The sequence below is a fragment of the Equus przewalskii genome, chromosome 20 (assembly GCF_037783145.1).
Source record: "Equus przewalskii isolate Varuska chromosome 20, EquPr2, whole genome shotgun sequence".
Lineage (NCBI taxonomy): Eukaryota > Metazoa > Chordata > Mammalia > Perissodactyla > Equidae > Equus > Equus przewalskii.
This window is the reverse complement of record NC_091850.1, coordinates 54,210,087-54,214,923: the sequence shown is the minus strand read 5'-3', so window position 1 is coordinate 54,214,923 and position 4,837 is coordinate 54,210,087. Positions and strand designations below refer to the sequence as shown.

At 45.5% G+C, this 4,837-nt stretch overlaps 1 long non-coding RNA gene across 1 annotated transcript; it reads left to right on the top strand.

The window, feature by feature from the left end:
* The first annotated feature begins 3,089 nt into the window (after nt 1-3,089).
* On the top strand, nt 3,090-4,577 carry LOC139077977 (uncharacterized). The gene is made up of 3 exons (XR_011530650.1): nt 3,090-3,291; nt 3,753-3,999; nt 4,343-4,577. It is a non-coding gene; the product is annotated as an uncharacterized lncRNA (long non-coding RNA).
* The last annotated feature ends 260 nt before the right edge of the window (nt 4,578-4,837 follow it).

The window sequence follows — 4,837 nt, the reverse complement described above, 5'->3', positions numbered from 1 at the left end:
TCAAGGGGTCCATGAGAGAAGAGCGATATTTGAGCTGAGAACTGTGATAATATGGTGTCATCCTGCAGGGAGGAACAGGAGGAGGGTATTTACAATGTAAGGAAAACAACAGGGCCAAAGGCCAAATAGGAAATGTGGCCAGGGCCCCCAGAGTGCTGAGTGAGGGTCTCTGCTGGCGGTCTGTATTTGGAGACAGGTCATAAAGGACCTGAGACGATGATACAGCTCCTGAGCTTAGTCTAGGAGCATCAGGAACCATTAGAACACTTTAGGAGGGGAAATGATGCTATCTCATTTACATATATAAAATATCTTTCAACTGCTGAGAGAAGAATCAATTTTGGTGGTGGTTGTGGGGAGGAGGGAAATCATGGAAACTGAGAATCCAGTCAGAGGACCATGCAGAGTCCTAGTGGGAGATGGTATGGCCCAGAAGTGGATAATGACCCCATTTTGGAAATAACACACTTGACATGGTCACACAGACAGAGATGTGTCCTCCATCTGCCTTGGCAGTGTGACAATGACAAGGTTGGTGTGGATGGAGCCTAACTGGGGTGTGTTAAAGATCTAGAGAAGGGGGTGACTATGTATAAGAAGTGCTTAGAAGGGGCACTGAGAAACAAGCCAGTGGCTGGTAGAAGATAACACACACACACACACACACACACACACACACACACATATCCTTTAGTGATAATGTTGAAGTGCACACACAGGCGAATCAGAATTGTCCAGTAAAAACAGAGGGTTTAATGTTGCCAATGAAGGAATGGTATCAAAACACAACTAGAGTGACCAGTCTGTGATATGAGAGATTCATTTTGTCCTCAGTAAAGTTTTTTCTTTAACGTTTAATATTTTTTAAAAAATAGAATACTTTTAGTTTTATAGAAGGGTTTCAAGACTATTACAGAGAGTTTCTGTATACTCCACACCCAGCTTTTCCAACTGCTAGCATTATGAAGGTGCGTTTGTTACAATTAATGAACCAATGTGGATATGTTGTTATTATCCAAAGTCCCACCCTTTATTTGGACTTCCTTAGTTTTTTCTGCTGTCCTTTTTCTCTTCCAGTGTCCCATCCAGAATACCACTGGTGGCATGTCTCCTTAGACTCCTCTTGGCTGTGACAGTTTCTCAGAATACTTGGTTTTGATGACATTGACAGCTTTGAGGACTTCTGGTCAAGTACTTCGTACACTGTCACTGTCCCTCCACTGGGATTTGTCTGATGTTTCGCTCATGATTATCCATGACTGGAGTTATGGCTTCTTGGGAGGAAGACCACAGAGGTAGAGTGCCAGTTTCATCACATCAAGGATTCATAGTATCAACATGAATTGTCGTTGTTGGTGTTGACCTCGATCCTCTGGCTGAGGTCGTGTTTCTCGGGTTCCTCCATGTAAAGTACTCTTCCCACAGCCCTCTCCATACTGTCTTCTTTGGAAGGAAGTCACTATGCAGATTCCAAGGTTAAGAAGGGGAGAGTTAGGCTCAACCCCTCCAGAGTGAGGCATCTACACAAAATACTTGCAGTTCTTCTACACAGACTTTTCTATTCTTGGTGGGAGAGAATTTAAGGGGAATAGAAAGTAATCTGAGGGACATTTTAGCCTACATTTTAGTTAAAGGCCAGCCCAGTAGCTGGACCCTGGGCAGCTGTGGACTGGGGGGGATTTGGAGGCTGGAGAGGATGTGAAACGGGCAATACTCTATCAACTAGGGATGGGATCAGTTTTCTAAGTTTTACTAAGTAATATAAGGTTTTATTTATGTCCCCTGGACCCAAAATCTTTTCAGATAAGTAAATCAGCTGTGATATTTGAGTGTGTTTGTAACAAAAGAAAAGTCTCCCCGATATTCTCCCTGGAAGATGAGATAGGCAGCATCTAATCTTTCATAGTCGTGTTTTTCACAAGCTATAATGCTAGAATAAAATTCAGTGAAAAGTTTATTTGTTCCAACTACTTTTTCTTGAAATAAGTTCTTCCCCGTGTTTGAAATATCAAAGAGAATATAGTCAAATATCTCAGGTCCTGTGTTTTATAGATAACATATTTATATGAGCAGCCAGAACATATCCATATAGTCACTAATTTTCACTTCAGCTGTGTTTATATTACTAGTGATAACTGATCTTTTGGAAAGCAGAGAGGTCATTCCATTTTCTTTTGTTTTGTTTTCATGGTTGATTTGATCCAACATTTTTTGCTTAGAACTCGATTTTGTCTTTCTTTTCAATGCTCACTTGAGTGCAGTGATCAGTGACATTTCTAAAGTCACATGAATATTCTTATTTACCATTCCCGATGGTGAGGAATGGCTGGGTTCATGGCGGAATGGCTCTCTTGACCAGTAGATGGACATATGTTTCTTCCTTGAGTCATTGAAGTGTCTTCCCAACTGGCAAGGCAATGCAGGAGAGAGAGGTCTCCTCACGTGTAGAGGTGGAGGGCTGAGTGTCACCATCAATTTCACTATCAGGATGTTTGGAGCTCAGCGTTTTCCTGGGCACTGTTTCTCCTGAGCCTGGACTCCCAATGGACCTGCTTCTCATCGCAGCTGGAGGGAGAGGGGTGTGGACAGCATAGGGGGCTGGGGAGGCTGTCTCCACTTCACACTGGGACTCCTGGCCCAGCTCTGTGACTTGCTGGCAGTGAACACTCTTCTTCAGGAATGATCTTTTGAAATGCAAGATGTGGGAACAGCGGTACAGAAGCTGGCCACGAGGCACTTCTCACATAACGTGGGAAGCTTGGGACACTCAGCTGGTCTCAAGTGAGTGAAAAATGGGCCTTAATCCCTGATAGAACAAATACCCGCGAGCATTCACTGGGGTAATAAAAGGAAGTTCCATCCGTGTGGCTCTCACCGCTCTGTTCCGTGGCCATGAACAAAGCCCCAGGGGTCTGCACCCAGCTTTCTCTCTCAAGACGCCCTGCAGGTCCATGGTGGTCAGGACGGGCGGAGTCAGGGATAGTCCCCCAATCTGCTCAGAGACACTTAGTGCACATCTGTGATGGAGAAGCTCTGGGAGAGGCAGAAACAAAGGGAGTTCCAAGGTGTGTGTTCCACATCTAATCTTTGTCCTCCAGACATTGGGGGGCGGGGGGCAGGGCGGGGCTCGACATTGTGCCTGCTCTTTCCTACCCACTGGTGGTTTTTAAATCTTTGCTTTACCTCACTCTTTGGAGTTCACCTTTTACAGAAGAACTCCTGCTCATCCCCCCCACCCCAGAGACTTCGCAGGTGACCCCCAGGATTTTACACGCCTCGAGGACAAGGACGGTATGGCAGACTTGCAGCCCTGGGGTTCCCTCCCTCCTGGGGTCCTGTGGATATTTCCCCTCCAATAACTCATGGGGCGGGGGGAGGGGGAGAAGGGGAACCTGGAGCTATGTCAAGCACAGCTTTTATATTTAGAATCTTGAAGTCCTTAGCAAAGGAATTATCCTGTTGGTTACATCTCATTTTCCCCCTACACAATGTGGCTTTTTATAACACTTGTGGAGAGAGGTTTATTTGGGGAGCATAAGGAAAGCAATTATAAAATATTTAAAAATCAAAGCGAATTCTCAAAGAAATAGAAATGAAGGCAGCAGAAAGGAGCCTTGAAAAGCCCGCTACCGGGGAGGCCATGCGCCAGCACCTACGCCCCTTGTCAGGCTGGGGTTTCAAAGCAGGGATTTAGAATAAAAGTCACTTCACATTTCCTGCTCAATGGGTTTATTTTGTTTTTTCTTTCCCAGTGTTTTATCTCCCGAATCTTAAAGTCCAAGCGGCACTCTTCTCCCCAGAATCCTCACTTAATCACTGAGGGTAAGTGGGACTGGACTCGCCCAGCACAGCTCCCCATGGCTTCTGCAAGTCAGCTAATGAGGCGATTAAGTCATTAAGGAGATATGCGCATCTGAAAAGCTTCAACCGAGCCACTCCAGGAGGGATAAAGACCAAACTGGAGCTTTCTTCCCACCAGTCTACCCTTATACTGAAGAGGTGATTAATCCATTTAACTCAGCCTTGCCTTCCTTTTTTTTCTGTAGAAAAGGAGAAACTAAAGCTGGGAAGCTTTTCAGGAAGTCTTTGAACAAGGTAGAATAACAAATGCCTCTTTCTCGGGGGTACCTTGTGAAGAGCAGGATTTCAATAGCCAGAGGCCAAAAGGACTTCAGTCAGTGGCCCAGGGCGGGAACACAATGGTGACTTCGGATTTGGGGATTTGCCTATGGGATCATTAGCCTGATTAGTAATCCAATGCCTTTTGATGTGGACCTTCTCAGGCACACCTTTTGTCTTTGCTAGATGAAGACAGGGCATCTTGTGCTGTGTTTTCTCCCAGGTGACTCCTCGGGGGTTCCGTGGAGGTAGCCAAAGCCCTTGTACAAAGAGATGCTCCCTGGGCTTATCTCCCTAATGCAGCAAATCCAATCTTCTGACTCTTCATCTTTGGAGGGGAGCCTCACTCAGAAGGAGGATGGGTGGGGGGCAGGAAATGGTGGGTTTTTTTAAAGTCAGTCATATTATGAGACTGAAGACACTAAACTTGTCAATAAATCTTGCTGAGTTTGAAAGTTCATTGGTCTTAACGAGGTCACGATGACTAGCATTTAATATTGATGAATGCACTAATATCCTTGAAAGTGAGGTGACATGTCACACAGTATGCAAGTATCTGCTGAAAAGATGCCTCACGCTTCTCAGGCTTGGCCCCCAGCATCCAGCCCTTCCACACCCCTCCTCCTACAGAAGACCCCCACAGGTTGATGGGGGCATTTGCTACAGAAGCAAGTGCAAAGAGGGACAAGTGTTGAGGCTTCTCCTAAGTCCGGCCAAA